The 17,684-nt window shown below is 49.2% G+C and overlaps 1 long non-coding RNA gene across 1 annotated transcript in view; it reads left to right on the top strand.

The window, feature by feature from the left end:
- LOC119978600 overlaps positions 1-17,684 on the top strand; it is a 29,853-nt gene that overhangs the window by 9,904 nt on the left and 2,265 nt on the right. The gene's annotated exons all lie outside the window — the stretch shown is intronic.

The raw sequence follows: 17,684 nt of genomic DNA, 5'->3' as shown, positions 1-17,684 counted from the left end.
TTGCTTCACAGCTCCAGGAAACCAGGTTCGATTCCCAGCTTGGGTCACTTTCTGTGGACATTCTCCCCGTATCTGCGAGGGTTTCCTCTGGGTGCTCCGGTTTCCTCCTACATGTCCCAAAAGACGTACTGTTATGGATTTTTGGACATTCTGAATTCTCCCTCTGTGTACCCGAGCAGGTGCTGGAATGTGGCGCATAAGCTTTTCACAGTAACTTCATTGCAGTGTTTTGTTTTATATAAATGTTTTTATTGGGTTTTTGAACAAAGTATATTTACCGTTATGTACACAGAATAAGAAATATATATATACATACATATATAAAAGAGAAGGGCACACCCAAACATACCAAAAAAAAGTAATAATAAAAAATAAAATAGAATAGCTGGTAGGGTATTGTGCACCAGCTCAACATCAGTAACTCTGTACAACTGGCAAAATTATTTACAACACATAAGTAGACGACTGTTTGGGGGGGGGGGGGGGGGGGGGTGCGGAGACTTGGGAGGTTAATATACATTTGGGTGCCGGATAAACAATTACAATGAAAAATGAAAATCGCTTATTGTCACGAGTAGGCTTCAATGAAGTTACTGTCAAAAGCCCCTAGTCGCCACATTCCGGCGCCTGTCCGGGGAGGCTGGTACGGGAATTGAACCGTGCTGCTGGCCTGCTTGGTCAGCTTTAAAAGCCAGCGATTTAGCTGAGTGAGCTAAACCAGCCCCTTGGGCAGTACTCGAATGGGTTTGGTATTGGTGTTGTCACTTGCTTCTCCCAGACGGATCTCGCTGCCGATGTCGTCTCACGCTCACCTCTGCTTCAGCCGTTCGTCCCGTCTTTCATCTGTATTCTCCTTGTTCTCTGTTGTTCCTGGAGATGCCAAGTTTGTTATCGTATCCCGTGCCCTCCTTCCGGCTGTCATTTCCATGTCCCCCCCCCCCCCCCGGTTTTCCTCTCGTGTTCCCTGTCCCTTCCCTCTCCACCCACCCACCCCCCCCCCTCCTGTGGTTCGCCTTCCTTTCCTCTTAGGTTTAGCCGTGCACCCCCCCCCCCCCCCCCTCTCCTGGTCTATCTCTCCCTCTCATGCTTTGGCTACTTTCCCCCGATTCCTGGCTATCTGGCTATTCTTCTGCTTGTTTGTTGGCCCCAAACAGATCCCGGAACAATCGGGTGAATGGCTCCCATGTTCTGTGGAAGCCGTTGTCTGACCCTCGGATGGCAAATTTGATTTTCTCCATTTGGAGAGATTCCGAGAGGTCAGGCAGCCAGTCTGCAGCTTTGGGTGGTGCTGCTGACCGCCAGCCGAACAGGATTCTACGGCAGACGATCAGGGAGGCAAAGGCAATGGCGTCCGCCCTCCTCCCCAGGAATAGATCTGGCTTGTCTGAAACCCCGAAGACTGCCACTTTCTGCATGGCTCCACCCTCATCCCCACCACTTTGGACATTGCCTTGAAGAAGGCTGTCCAGTACCCCGCAAGTCTGGGGCAAAACCAGAACATGTGGCCGTAGTTGGCCGGGCCTCCTTGGCAGCGTTCACATCTATCCTCCACCCCCGGGAAGAACTTACTGATACGGGTTCTTGTTAAGTGGGCTCTATGTACCACTTTTAGCTGCGTCAGGCTGAGCCTTGTGCATGTGGAGGTGGTGTTGACCCTGTGCAGTGCTTTGCTCCAGTGTCCCCACCCTATTTCAATCCCCAGGTCCTCCCATTTCTTTCTTGTTGCGTCCAGTACGGTGTTGGCCCTCTACCAGTCGATCATACATGTCGCTACAGTTTCCTTTATCTAGTATGGTTGCATCCAGCAACTCTTCCAGTAATGTCTGTCGTGGCGGTTGTGGGTACGTCCTTGTCTCCTTTCATAGGAAGACTTTGAGTTGTAGATACCTTAGCTCATTCCTCCTGGCTAGCTGGAATTTCTCTGTCAGTTCGTCCAGTGTTACGACCCTGTCGCCCGTGTATAGGTCCCTGACTGTCAGTGTCCCTCCTTTTGAAGGTGGCGTCAGTCAGTGTTGGTGTGAACCTATAGTTGTTGCAGATGGGAGCTTTGTCCGACATTTTGGTCAGGCCAAATTGCTGCTGTAGCTGGTTCCAGGACTGGAGGGTGGCTATCAACACCGGGCTGCTGGAGTGTTTTTTGGGTGGGGACGGGAGTGCCGCCGTGGCGAGGGCCCGGAGGGAGGTCCCCTTACAGGAGGCCTCTTCCGCATGCACCCACTCGGCAAATGGCTCCTTGATCCATCCTGTTAATCGCTCGGCCGTGGGAACTCAGTGCAGAGCGGGAAGAGTTGCTATTTGCTTTTTCTCCTTGCTTTGTTACTTCTTGATTCTTCAGTGAGTGATTTTGCCCTGCTGCAGCAGTTGATATCAAGGGAGAGAGCTGATTGATGAGTAGTGGGTAAGGTTGGCAAGTCTTTACTACTTTTATCACTTATCACGCAGAGATTTAAAAAGAGCAGGATCTGAGAGGGACAGCTCTGGGCAGCAGGCTGAGTTTGAAATACAGTCCAGGAGAGATTGCATAGGAAAACGATAAATTCAGTGGCTGGTAAATAACTGCTAATTTGTATTACCTATTCTAAATTGCTTCAAATTAAAGGTAAAAAAGTAGAAAGGTTAGAAAGTCTAATAATCAGCTACAAATTTAAAACAATTTAAAAATGAATTAAATCAAATAGAGATGCGACCAGACGATGTGTTGTACTGCATGATGTGGGAGCTGGTGGACCCCATTGTAGTGTTTAGTGAATACATCTGTACCAAATGTTGATTATTTAAGGAACTTCAGCTCAGAGTTGATGAGCTGGAGTCTGAGCTTCGGACGCTGTGACACATCAGGGAGGGTTACCTGGCCACTGTGTTTCAAGAAGCAGTCACATTCCTTAGATTAACTATCCTGAATTCAGCCAGTGGTCAAGGACACGAGGGTGTGACTATGAGTGAGGTAGGTAGAGGGATCCAGCAGGGAGGGTTGCAGGAGCCACAGTCCTTGTCCAACAGGTTTGAGATTCTTGTCCCATGTCTGGATGAGAGCGAGGACTGTGAGAAGAATGAGCAAAGCATCGTGGTACAGGGAGCCATTCAAGTGGGGGGAGAAAATAAAATGTAGTCGTAATTGAGGATAGTATAGAGGCATAGACTGTTCTCTGTGACCAGGATTCAGAGTTCGAAGGTTGTGTTGCCTACTTGGGGCTTGGGTTCGTGGCTCAAAGGTTGGTGTGGGTGAAATGGGTTTGAATCATGGAGATTGGCACCAGTACTGGGGAAGGAAGGAGCTGTTCTGATGGGAAGGTCTGCACCTGAATGATGTTTGGACCAGAGTCCTGGCAAATCACATAACTGGAACTGTAGATAGTGCTTTAAACTAAATAGTGCGGGGAAGGATTCAGTTGTATGGAAAATTTGAAAATAAATATTAAAGAAAAAGGTGGGAATGCCGGTTAATGATGAGGATTTTAAGCTAGTTAAAGGGGGTGGGGGGGTGCTGCTCAAGAAAGGTAAGTGAAGTTTCCAGAACAAGTAACAGGATAGAGAGTATTTAAAGTGGCAGGAATCACTGGAGTCAGGGAGGTTTCCAGAGGACTGGAAAATGGCTCAGAAGGAAAAGGGGCAGAAAATAGGAAATTATAGGTCAGCTAACCTGACTTTGGTCGTTGGTAAGATTTTAGAGTCCATTATTGAGGATGAGGTTGCGGTATACTTGGAAGTGCATGGTGAATTAGGGCTGAGAAGTGGAGCGGTCAATGCAGGACTGAGCGCGTTGTACCTAAATGCGCACAGTATATGAAACAAGGTAAATGAGCTTGTCGCGTACATTGAAATTGGTGGGTACAATATTGTGGACATCTCAGAGACATGGCTGCAAGGGGATCAGGGCTGGGATCTAAATATCCAAGGATATCTGTCCTATTGATAGGACAGCCAGATGCGGGGTTACCTTGTCAGTAAGAAATTAAATGAAATATATAGCAAGAAGTGATATAGGGTTGGAAAGCGTAGAATCTGTGAGTAGAGTTGAGTCGCAAAGGAAAAAAGACCTGATGAGAGTTCTGTACAGGCCTACTAGCAGTAGTCAGGATGTGGGACAGAAAATAAATCAGGAGATAAAAAGGCAGTTAAAAAAGGCAATTTGAGTGACCAGAAAGGTTGATGAGGGCAGGGCAGTAGACAGAGGGCGCGATTCTCCCAAAACGGGAGAAATCGTAAAGCTGGCGTAAAACCCAGGTGGGTTTTACGGCAGCGCGCCCCTTCCCGACCGGGGACCGATTCTGGTCCCCGGTCGGGGCTAGCAGCCCGACGCCGTAGGCTCCGGCAAGACGGGCTTAACGAAAATCGTTAAGCCCGCTTGCCGGAATTAGCGCCGGCTGACGCGTCATATGACGTCAGCCGCGCATGCGCAGTTTGGAAGACTCCAACCCGCGCATGCGCGGGTGACGTCATCGCGTTTTTGCGCGAAACCCGCGCATGCGCGGGCCGGGTTGCCCCTCAGCCGCCCCGCGAATGGATACTGCGGGGCGGCGGAAGGACAAGTAGTGCGCGGGCATCGGGCCCGCTGCCCGCGATCGGTGCCCACCGATCGCGGGCCCATGGCACCCTTGGCACGGCCGTGGTACGGCCGTGCCAATCGGTGCCATGGTTATTAATAGCGAGTTAGTCACGCCGTTTTTACGAACGGCAAGACCAGGTGTGTTTGCCGTTCGTAAAAACGGCGTAAAGGGCTGGGACTTCGGCCCATCTAACAGCTGAGAATCGCTGCCGGCCGTAAAAAAACGGCGGCAGCGATTCGGGTCGGGACTTCGGCGGGAGGGGGGAGAATAGCGGGAGTGCGGCAAAAATGTCGGGAAGGCCCTCCCGCTATTCTCCCACCCGTCGTGGGGGGCGGAGAATTTCGCCCATAGTCTATCTGGAGGCCTGTGAAGAGAGGTGTGCCACAGGGGTCAGTGCTGGCCCATTGCTTTTTGTTATCTATAACAACAGTTTGGATGAGAATGTACAAGGCATGATCAATAAGTTTGCAGATGACACTAAAATACGTGGTATTGTAGACAGTGAGGAAACTTATCACAAATTGCAACAGGTTCTTGATCAACAGGGAAGTGGGCTGAGAAATGGCAAATGGAGTTCAATACAGATAAGTGTGAGATGTTGCATTTTGGAAAGTTAAATCAGGGTAGGACTTTCACTGTGAATGATAGGACCTTAGGGAGTATCGTGGAACAGAGGGAAGTTGGAGTCACAGGTAGATAAGTTAGTGACGAAGGCTATTGGCATGCTCCCCTTCATCAGTCAGGGCATTGAGTATAGAAGTTAGGAAGTTATGTTGCAGTTGTACAGCACGTTGGTGAGGCCGCAACTGGAGTATTCTGTTCAGTTTTGGTAAGATGTTATTAAACTGGAGAGAATGAAAAAGAGATTTACAAGTATGTTGCCAGGACTCAAGGGACTGAGTTATAGGAAGAGATTAGATGGGCTAGGACCTTTTTCTTTGGCGCATAGGAGACTGAGGGGTGATCTTATAGAGGTTTATAAGATCATGAGTGGCATGGATAGAGTGAATGCACTCAGTCTTTTTCCCAGGGTTGGGGAATTGAGAACTAGAGGCCATAGGTTTAAGTTAAAAGGGGAAAGAATTAATGGGAAACTGAGGAGCAACTTTTTTACACACAGGAGGTACGTATGTGGAATGAGCTTCCGACGGAAGCAGTCGAGGCAGGGATATTGACAACATTTAAAAGGCATTTGGACAGATGCATGGATCAGAAAGGTAACTTTAGAGGGATATGGGCCAATTGCATGCAAATGGGGTCAGCTTGGATGAGCTTTTTGGTTGGCATGGATCAGTTTGGGCTCAAGGGCCTGTCTCCGTGCCATAGATTCTATGATACAATAATCATGCGGGAAATCAATATGTGGGTGGACTTGGAAAATGACAGAGGATCCCAAGAGGGAATTTGTGGAATGTCTATGAGATGGTTTTTTGGAGTAGTTTGTGGTAGAGCCCACTCGGGAACAGGCAATTCTGGATTTGGTGATGTGCAATGAGGCACTTGGTTAGGGAACTTACAGGGAAGGAACCTTTGGGGGCAGTGACCACAATATGTTAGAATTCACCCTGAAGTTTGAGAGGGAGAAATTGGAATCAGATATAACAGTTTTACAATTGAAGAAAGGTAATTACAAAGATACGAGGGAGGAACTGGCCAGAGTTAATTGGAAGGAGAGCCGAGCAGGGAAGACAGTGGAACAGCAATGGCTGGAGTTTTTGGGGGTTATTTGGGAGGCACAACAGAAAATCATCCCAAGGAGGATGAAACATGCTAAAGGGAGGAGTAGGCAACCACGACTGATGAGGGAAGTCAGGGACAGCATAAAAGCAAAAGAAAAATCACACAATGTGGAGATTAGTGGGAAACTAGAGGATTCGAAAGCCTTTAAAAGCAAGCAGAGGAGAATTGAAAAAGCAATAAGGGTGGCACAGTCACCCAGTGGTTAGCCCTACTGCTTCATGGCGCCGAGGACCCAGGTTCGATCCCAGCCCCGGGTCACTGTCCATGTGGAATTTGCACATTCTTCCCGTGTCTGCATAGGTCTTACCCCCACAACCCAAAGATGTGCAGGCTAGGCGGATTAGCCAAGCTAAATTGCCCTTAATTGGGGGGGAAAAAAATCAATTGGATACTTTAAATGTATTTTTTAAAAGAAACAAATATGGGGGGGGAGAAGATAAGTGTAAGCTAGCTAGTAATATAAAAGAAGATTGCAAGAGATTTTTTTCGATGTATAAAAGGTAAGTGAGAAGCAAGAATGGACACTGGAGCACTGGAAAATGAAGCTGGAGAAGTAGTAATGGGGAACAAAGACATGGCAGAGGAACTGAATAGGTAATTTGCATCAGTCTTCACAATGGAAGACACCAGTGGCATACCAGAACGACAAGAGAGTCAGGGGGCAGAGGTGAGTGTAGTGACTATCACTAAGGAGAAGATGCCGGAGAAGCTGAATGGTCTGAAGGTGGATAAACCACCCAGACCGAATGGATAAACCCCAGGGTTCTGAAGGAGATAGCTGAGGAGATTGTGAATGCATCAGTGGTGATCTGTCAGGAATCACTGGAGTCAGGGAAGTTCCCAGAGGACTGGAAATTGGCTAATGTAACACTCCTGTTTAAGAAAGGAGGGAGGCCGAAGATGGGAAATTATAGGCTGCTTAACCTGACTTCAGTCATTGGTAAGATTTTAGAGTCCATTGTTAAGGATGAGATTGCGGAGTACTTGGAAGTACATGGTAAAATAGGGCTGAATCAGCACAGCTTCATCAAGGGGAGGGCATGCCTGACAAATCTTTGTCTTTTATAAGTTTAGAATATCCACTTCTTCTTTTTTTCAATTAAGGGGCAATTTAGCGTGGCTAATCTACCTACCCTGCACATCTTTGGATTAGTGGGGGTAAGACCCACGCAGCGGGAAGAATGTGCAAACTCCACTCGGTCAGTGATCAGGGACCGAGATCGAATACGGGTCCTCGGCGCCGTGAGGCAGCAGTGCTAATCACTGCACCAGCCTGCTGCCCTCTGCCTGATCAATCTTTTAGAATTCTTTGAGGAGGTAAGAAGGAAATTGGATAAAGGAGAGCCAGTAGACATGATCTATTTGGATTTCCTGTAGGCCTTTGACAAGGTGTCGTACAGGAGGCTGCTAAATAAGATAAGAGCCCATGGTATCACTGGCATGGATAGAGGATTAGCTGACTGGAAGATGGCAGAGAGTGGGGATAAATGGGTCTTTTTCAGGATCGCAGCCAGTGACTAGGGTTCCGTGTTGGGACCACAACTATTCACAATATACATCAAAAATTTGGAAGAAACAACTGAGGGCATTGTTGCTAAGTTTGCAGATGATACAAAGATATTCATAGAATTTACAATGCAGAAAGAGGTCATTCGGCCCGTGGAGTCTGCACCGGCTCTTGGAAAGAGCACCCTACCCAAGGTCAACACCTCCACCCTATTCCCATAACCCAGTAACCCCACCCAACACTAAGGGCAATTTTGGACACTGAGGGCAATTTATCATGGCCAATCCACTTAACCTGCACATCTTTGGACTGTAGGAGGAAACCGGAGCACCCGGAGGAAACCCACGCACACACGGGGAGGATGTGCAGACTCCGCACAGATAGTGACCCAAGCCGGAATCGAACCTGGGACCCTGGAGCTGTGAAGCAATTGTGCTATCCACAATGCTACCGTGCTGAGGATGTGGGAGGCTACAAAAGTACTTGGACAGGCTAGGAGAGTGGGCAAAGAAGTGGCAGATGGAATACAGTGTGGAAAAGTGTGAGATTATGCACTTTGGTAGGAAGAATAGACGAATAGACTATTTTCTAAATGGGAAAAAGCTTTGGAAATCTGAAGCACAAAGGGACTTGGGAGTCCTGGTTCAGGATTCTCTTAAGGTAACATGCAGATTCAGTTGGCAGTTGGGAAGGCAAACGCATGCTGCCTCACGGCACTGAGGAACCGGGTTCGATCCCGGCTCCAGGTCACTGCCTATGTGAAGTTTGCACAATCTCCCCGTGTCTGCGTGGAACTCACCCCAACAACCCAAAGATGTGCAGTAGGTGGATTGGCCACGCTAAATTACCCCTTAATTGGAAAAAATAATTGGTACTGTAAATTTATTTTTTAAAAAGAACAGCAAATGCAACGTTGGCATTCATTTTGAGAGGGCTAGAATCACAGGGGCAAGGATGTACTGCTGATGCTGTATAATGCTTTGGTCAGACTCCATGTGGAATATTGTGAGCAGTTTTGGGCCCCATAACTAAGGAAGGATGTGCTGGCCTTGGAGGGGTCCAGAGGAGATTCCTAAAAATGATCCCGGGATTGAAGGGCTTGTCACATGAGATGGGGTTGAGGACTCTGGGTTTGTACTTGATGGAGTTTAGAAGGATGAGGGGGGAATCTTACTGAAACTTACAGAATACTGAGAGGCCTATATAGAATGGATGTGGAGAAAATGTTTCCAGTAGTAGGAGAGACCAGAACCAAGGGCACGGATCCTTTAAAACTGAGATGAGGAAGAATTTCCTCAGCCAGAGGGTGGTGAATCTGTGGAACTCATTGCCTTGGAAGGCTGTGGAGGCCAAGTCACTGAATGTCTTTAAGACAGAAATAGACGGTAGCACTGCGCCGAATTCCCATGTTTGATCCCGGCTCTGGGTCACTGTCCATGTGGAATTTGCACAGTCTCCCCTGTTTGTGAGGGTTTCGCCCCCACAACCCAAAGATGTGCAGGGGAGGTGGATTGGCCATGCTAAATTTCCCCTTAATTGGAAAAAATGAATTGGCCACTCTAAATTTTTTTTTTTTAAAGACAGAAATAGATAGTTTCTTGATTGATAATCAGGGGTTATGGGGAGAAGGCAGGAGAGTGGGGATGAGAAACATATCAGCTATGATCAAATGGCGGAGCGTACTCGATTGGCAGAATTGCCTAATTCTGCTCTATCTTATGGTCTATGGTCTCAGTCTACGAGTTTACCTCAGAGTCAGAGACGTTCACACAGGGTCCCGGGGAGCAGGGGAATTGCCCACTGGAAACTTAAACTTCCTGGACAATTCTCACAACGGTCTGCATGTCAAGATTTCCACAGGGTCCTGACGCGCATCTTTGGTCGTATTCCCGAACTCTGACGATCTGGAGACCATAACATTTGGATCAAGTAATGTAGTGGATAAAGTAAATGGCAAAGTAAAACATGGCGTAGTAGTGACAAAGTGAAGCATAACAACATCAGTCAACAGGCTAAAGGTGATGATTAATGATATTCAGAGGATTATAGCAGTTTGCCTAAGAATGGTAGCAGTACTGCAAGTATGATCATTTCAGATAGCATAGTGTTCTGCCAGGCTTGATTGCCTCTTAAGAATATTATTAACACATCAAATGAGTTGAAACAGTTTTCTGGTACCTTTGACCAAATATGGTATAATACCAAATGTAAGTTGACCTGATTTGTGAAAATGGAACATGTCTGCAAACCTATTAATGGAAACATACCTGCAACAATAGGTCGGTCATACTGGGACAGCAAACTGTCCCAAAATAGCTGGTCAGGATACCGGGGAAAGTATATTAAAATTAGGACTGTCATGGTCAAATGTTATCATCACAATTATATGGAATGCCTTTTAGACCCAAAGCAGAAAACCAGTGCATGTGCAAGAAGAAAAAAGGATACATCCATTATTTCACATATCCTTTTTCAAGTAACAGAATTTTGCACATAAATATACATTATGAAGATGATAATGGGTCTTCTTGTGGAACTGCTGTAGCTGTTTATTCTTTTTATTGTCACAAGTATGAAGTTACTGAGAAAAGCTCCTAGTCGCCGCATTCCGGCGCCTGTTCGGGTGTTGATACAATCGAGTGGCTTTCAGAAAGCAGCTGGATATGCAACAATTGACAAGGGCAACTCCCAATCCTAGAACTTTTATGTGCTGCAAATATTGGTTAAGTGTTGCTTCCTTACAGGTATCCATGAAGCATGTGACAACTGGACTGGAATCAGCAGCAGATCCCAATTCAAGAATCAGCTGGGGTCCACCTTAACAAAAGCACGCCCAGCAGCTCGGGTGACATTTGGGGACAGAATAAAAAGCAACCTGTATTGTGGCTTCATATCTCTCATGATCTTGAGGGTGGATCAGCCAGTTAGGACAGAAATCCAGGACTCAGTGGAGCCAACCTGCCTGAAATTCCTATCCCTGAATACATCAGCACATGCCAGGACTTTGGCAGTATTCTTTTAGAGATCCACACCAATTGAGTGTGGGGGGCTACAATACATTGCCTACATTGATATAGAGCTATAGCCAACAATTATTCTCTGTCCGGACCAATCTTCCATGAAAGGCTGGTTGTAGGGTGGTCACGACTGGGGGTTAAATACCAGGGGTATCAGACCATTCGGAAGGACAGACAGGAAGGTAAAGGAAATGGTGTAGCTCTGATATTTAAGGATGATATCAGGGCTGTAGTGAGAGATGAGATAAATTCCATGGGGGAAAAGGTTAAATCCATTTGCGTGGAAATTAGAATAGTAAGGAGAAAAGGTCACTGATAGGCGTAATCCAAAGGCCACCAAATAATAACATCACGGTGGGTCAGGCAATGAATAAAGAAATAACTGATGCATGTGAAAATGGTACCAGAATTATTATTGTGGATTTTAATCTAATGCATTTTGGAAGGTCTAATACAGGAATTTAATACAGAATATAATACAGGATGTGGAGGCTTTAGAGAGGGTGCAGAAGATATTTACCAGGATGGTGCCTGGTATGGTGGGCATTAGCTATGAGGAGAGGTTGAATAAACTCGGTTTGTTCTCACTGGAACGACGGAGGTTGAGGGGCAACCTGATGGAAGTCTACAAACTAATGAGGGGCATAGTTAGGATGGATAGTCAGAGACTTTTTCCCAGGGTAGAGAGGTCAATTATAGGGGGCATAGGTTTAAGGTGCAAGGGGCAAGGTTTAGAGGAGATGTACGAGGCAAGTTTTTTTACACAGAGGGTAGTGGGTGCCTGGAACTCGCTGCCAGAGGAGATGGTGGAAGCGGGGACGATAGTGACAATAAAGGGGCATCTTGACAAATACATGAATAGGATGGGAATAGAGGGATACGGACCCCGGAAGTGATTTTAGTTAGGCGGGCAGCATGGTCGGCGCAGGCTTGGAGGGATGAAGGGCCTGTTCCTGTGCTGTACTTTTCTTTGTTCTTTGTTTGTATGTCGGATTGGTCAAACCAGGTCGGTTAAGGCAGCCTTGAGGAGGAGTTTATAGAATGTATCCGCGATGGTTTCCTCAAACCTACGAGGGAGCAAGCTAGTCTAGATCTGGCCCTGTTTAATGACACAGGAATAATTAATGATCTCATAGTTAGGAATCCTCTCGGAAGCAGCGATCACAGTAGGGTTGAATTTAAAATACAGATGGAGTGTGAGAAGGTAAAATCCAATCCCAGTGTCTTGTGCTTAAACAAAGGAGATTACAATGGATTGAGGGAGGAATTGGCTTTGGGAGCAAAGACTTTATGGTGGGGCAATCGAGGAAGAGTGGAGGACATTCAAAGTGATTTTTCACAGTGCTCAGCAAAGTATCGGTGAAAAGGAAGGACTGTACGAAAAGGGATAATCAATCATGGATATCTAAGGAAATAAAGTAGGGTATCAAATTGAAAGAAAATGGAAGCAAAGTGGCAAAGATTAGTGGCAAACTAAAGGATTGGGAAATCGTAAAGCTATAAAGAAAAGTAAGATTGATTATGAGGGTAAACTAGCTCAGAATATAAAAAGATAGCAAAAGGTTCTACAAATATATGGAACGAAAAAGGGTGCCTCAGGTAAACATTGGTCCTTTAGAGGATTAGAAGGAGGATTTAATAATGGGAAATGAGGAAATGGCCGAGGCATTGAACAGATATTTTGTGTCGATTTTCACAGTGGAAGATACAAATAACATGCCAGCAATCGATGGCAAAGAGGCAATGGCAGGTGAGGACCTAGAAACGATCATTGTCACTAAGGAGGTAGTGTTGGGCAAGCTAATGGGGCTAAAGGTAGACAAGTCTCCTGGCGCTGATGGAATGACATCTAGGGTACTAAAAGAGATGGCGAGGGAAATAGCAAATGCGCTCGTGGTAATTTACCAAAATTCGCTGGTCTCGGGGGAGGTTCCGTCAGATTGGAAAACAAAAATGTGACACAATTGTTTAAAAAGGAGGTAGGCAAAAGGTGGGTAATGATAGGCCGATAAGTTTAACTTTGGATTTGGATTTCTTTATTGTCACATGTACTGAGGTACAGTGAAAAGTATTGTTCTGCGTGAAGCTCAAATTGATCATTTAGTACATGAAAAGAAAATAGGGCAACACAAGGTACACAATGTAAATACATAGACACCGGCATTGGATGAAGCATTCAGGAGTGTCATATTAATCAGATCAGTCCAGAAGAGGGTCGTTTAGGAGTCCGGTAAAGAAGCTGTTTTTGAATTTGTTTGTGCGTGTTCTCAGACTTTTGTATCTCCTGCTCGATGGAAAGTTGGAAGAGTGAGTAAGCCGGGTGGGAGGGGTCTTTGATTATGCTGACCAGTTTCCCAAGGCAGCGGGAGGTGTAGACAGAGTCAATGGATGGGAGGTGGGTTCATGTGATGGACTGGGCGTTCACGACTCTCTGTAGTTTCTTGCAGTCTTGGGCCGAGCAGTTGCTATACTAGGCTGTGATGCAGCCATATAGGATATTTTCTATGGTGCATCTGTAATATCCAAATGATTATGTTTCCCTCTTAAATGCTGCCCGACTATCGATCTGCTCCTCTTCTGTGGCCATTGTAACAGCATACAAGAATATGCTCACAGAGAATGTCATAATTACTGCTGATAAGTACTGACTGCAGATAAGGATTGGAGACAAAGCAAAAATCAGCTGGTGTGGTCTGACCTGTCAGGAACAGTGAGAAACAAGTCCATGTGTATAGGTGCTGCAATTTGTCTTTCCTCACATTGAAATTCACTTATAATTCTGCCCTGACTCTTCAAGCTCTGAAATTCTTCACTTCTGCAGGTGTGCCTTGTAACTCTCTAAGTTACCTTCCATACTCTGTGGGGGCAAAAACACTGGAAACACTGAGCAGTAGTGGCATTGACATCCATTATAATGTATGCAAATATGGGAACTCAAGACCTTCTGGCTTGATTGCAGGAAGAATCTAAAAGCATGAAGAAATGCAAAGGGAGTGATGTAGTGGCAAAACCCCTAGGGAAATGGTTATGCCCAACTTCACTTCCACACAGTCTTGCCTTGTGATGTACCATCAATTGGACGCGAGACACGATTGAGGTCCAAACTTAGGCTTTAATCAGCTAGATGGTAGCCCGGTGGTCGACTACAGTGAAAGGCCGACCGCCGGGACCTCTGGGTACTTATACCCCGCCTTGGAGGCGGGGTCTACTTGTCTCTCGACCAATTGGTGAGCAGTCCCATGACTAGTCTCAGCCAATCAGCCGTGAGGCACATGACCAGCCAGAGCCAATGGGAAACCGGTGCTCTGCACCAATGGCAGCGCTCCTAGTCATACCACCACATTCACCCCTTGTGGAGAAAGAAGCCGGGGGGGGGGTAAGTGGAAAAGAGGGGGGGGGGCAAGGACTGGTGATATGAGTAGGGAAAATCGAGATAAACGGTGGCTGCCCACTGGCTCTTGGCAAATGCGAACAGAATTAATCACAGTTGAATGCAAAACAAATGGTACAATAGAGTCGAACAAAGTCCAATGGTGGCATCAGATGGACTCGATCAGCCTGTCAGGTGCCCGTGGTGTTCTGGCGGACCGCCGCGGTGGAGCCGGTGACGTCGCGCCGGTGATCGTCCTCGACTCAGGGAGCGTCGGTCGTAGGTCTGTCTCCGTACCCCGGGCCGGTGGTGGAGACGCTGTGATCAGGGAAGGGGGGCCCTGTGCGCTGGTTCGTGGGGGCGCAGGGGGCACTGGGGGGAATCGGGATAGGGAGGGTGGTGGCGATGTGGGGGGGGGAGGCCGCACGCTGGCGGGTGCCAGGTCCCGAAGTGAGACCGTATCCTGCCGACCGTCGATACTGCGGGTTAGCGTGGAGTAACCAACGGGTCGGACATGTGCACCCGCACATGCTTCCGGAGCAAGATGGGCCCGGGGGTGGCCAGCCAGGTCGGGAGCGGGGATCCTGAGGACGACTTTCTAGGGAAAAAAAGAAGACGTTCATGAGGTGTTTGGTTAGTGGTGGTACAGAGGAGAGACCAGATTGAATGGACGGCGTCGGGGATGACCTCTTGCCATCAGGAAACCGGGAGATCTCTGGACCGTAGGGCCAGTAGGATGGTCTTCACCCGCTCGACCTGCCCGTTACCACGAGGGTTATAACTGGTCGTCCTGCTAGAGGCGATGCCCCTGCTGAGCAGGAATTGATGCAGTTCGTCACTCATAAAGGAGGACCCCCGGTCAGCGCCGGCCCTAGGGTTGCTGGCGCCCCGGGCAAGCTGAACTTCAGCGCCATTCGGGGGGGGCGGGGCCGAGGGGGGGGCTGAGGGGGGTGGCGGGGCCGAGGCGGGGGACGGGGCCGAGGCGGGGGGGCGGGGCCGAGGCTGGGGGGTGCGGGGCCGAGGCGGGGGGGCGGGGCCAAGGGGGGGGCGAGGCGGGGGGGGCGGGGGCGAGGTGGGGGGGGCGAGGCGGGGGGCGGGGCCGAGGCCGGGGGGGCGGCCGGAGGGGGGGGGCGGTTGGAGGGGGGGGGCGGCCGGAGGGGGGGGGGCGGAGGGAGCCACCATGGGGAGGGCGGCCACCGCGCATGCGCTGGTTGGCACCGGCCCAACTGCGCATGCGCGGGACCCGAGACTCTGGCGCCCCCTAGCACATGGCGCTCCGGGCGACTGCCCGAGTTGCCGGTACCTTGGGCCGGCCCTGCCCCCGGTCGCTGTGGATGTATGCGGGGTAACCAAACAGGGAGAAAATGAACAGGAGGGCTTTGATGACGGTTGTCGTGGTCATGTCGGGGCAGGGGATGGCGAAAGGGAAGCGGGAGAACTCATCAATCACACTCAAAAAATATGTGTTGCGCTTGTTGGAGGGGAGGGGCCCCTTGAAGTCTATACTGTGACGTTCGAAGGGGCAGGACGCCTTGATTAAATGCGCTGGGTCGGGGCGGTAGAAGTGCGGTTTGCACTCTGCGCAGATGTGGCAGTCCCTGGTGACAGCCCTGACTTCCTCAATGGAGTAAGGCAGGTTGCGGGTCTTGATGAAGTGGTAGAAACGCGTTACCCCGGATGGCAGAGGTCCGCGTGGAGGGCGCGAAGGCGGTCGACCTGTGCGCTGGCGCAGGTACCGCGGGACAGGGCATTAGGAGGCTCGTTGAGCTTCCCAGGACGATACAAGATATCGTAGTTGTACGTGGACAACTCGATCCGCCATCGCAAAATCTTGTCGTTCTTGATCTTGCCCCTCTGTGCATTGTCAAACATGAAAGCTACTGACCGTTGGTCTGTGAGGAGGGTGAACCTCCTGCTGACCAGATAGTGTCTCCAGTATCGCACAGCTTCAACTATGGCTTGTGCTTCCTTTTCCACTGAGGAATGGCGGAGTTCGGAAGCGTGGAGGGTCAGGGAGAAGCATGCCACGGGTCTGCCTGCTTGGTTCAGGGTGGCCGCCAGAGCTACGTCAGACGCGTTGCTCTCGACCTTGAACGGGAGGGACTCGTCGATAGCACGCATTGTGGCCTTTGCGATATCTGCTTTGATGCGGCTAAAGGCCTGGTGGGCCTCCATCGACAGGGGAAAGGAGGTGGATTGGATGAGGGGACGGGCTTTGTCGGCGTAGTTGGGGACCCACTGGCATAATAGGAGAAGAAGCCCAGACAGCGTTTGAGGGATTTGAGAGTGTTGGGAAGGGGATGTTCCATCAGCGGGCGCATGCGTTCGGGTTCGGGGCCTATCACTCCGTTATGCACTACGTAGCCAAGGATGGCTAAGCGGTCGGTGCTAAACACCCACTTATCCTTATTGTAGGTTAAATTAAGGAGTTTTGCGGTTCGGAGGAATTTTTGAAGGTTGGTGTCGTGGTCCTGCTGGTCATGGCCGCAGATGGTGACATTATCGAGATACGGGATGGTGACCCGTAAACCGTGTTTGTCGACCATTCGGTCCATCTCCCGTTGGAAGACCGAGACCCCATTTGTGACACCGAATGGAACCCTTAGGAAGTGATAGAGGCGCCCATCTGCCTCAAACGCGGTGTACTTGCGGTCACTCACGCGGATGGGGAGCTGGTGATAGGCGGACTTAAGGTTCACCGCGGAAAAGACTTTGTATTTTGCGATCCTGTTAACCAGGTCAGAAATGCGGGGGAGAGGATACGCGTCCAGCTGCGTAAACCTGTTGATGGTCTGACTGTAGTCAATGACCATCCGGTTTTTCTCCCCAGTCCGAACTACCAGCACTTGGGCTCGCCAGGGACTGTTGCTGGCCTTGATGACTCCTTCCTTTATTAGCCTCTGGACCTCAGACCTGATGAAGGTCCGGTCCTGGGCACTGTATCATCTGATCCTAGTGGCGACGGGTTTAAAATCTGGGATGAGATTCGCAAACAAGGAAGGGGGGTCCACTTTGAGGGACGCGAGGCTGCAGACAGTAAGGGGGGGAATAGGTCAAGCTCTGCAGGTGGCACTGGAAATCCAGTCCTAAGAGTGCCGGTGCGCAGAGAGGAGGGAGGATGAGGAGTTTGTAGTTCTTGAAAACCCTCCCCTGGACCATGAGGTCCGCTATGCAGCACCCGGTGATCTGGACGGAGTGCGAACCTGAGGCTAGCTCAATCTTATGTTTGACTGGATGGATGGGGAGCGCGCAACGTCTTACTGTGTTGCAGTGGACGAAACTCTCTGTGCTCCCAGAGTCCAGCAGGCAACTCGTCTCATGCCCATTGAGCAGGATTTGCGTCATCGTCTTGGCGAGCGTGCGTGGTCGCGACTGGTTGAGGGTGATTGAAGCAAGTCGTGGCGAGAGTTCCTGGTCATCATCGCTGGCAGAGTAGTCGCTGGCAGGGCTTTCTGTTTCGGCCCAAGATGGCGGCGCCCAGGACCCGCACGTGGAGTCGGGGC

This window comes from Scyliorhinus canicula, chromosome 15 (genome assembly GCF_902713615.1).
Source record: "Scyliorhinus canicula chromosome 15, sScyCan1.1, whole genome shotgun sequence".
Taxonomy (NCBI): domain Eukaryota; kingdom Metazoa; phylum Chordata; class Chondrichthyes; order Carcharhiniformes; family Scyliorhinidae; genus Scyliorhinus; species Scyliorhinus canicula.
Note: the sequence above shows the minus strand (reverse complement) of the source record. Positions and strands in the feature narration are given on the sequence as shown.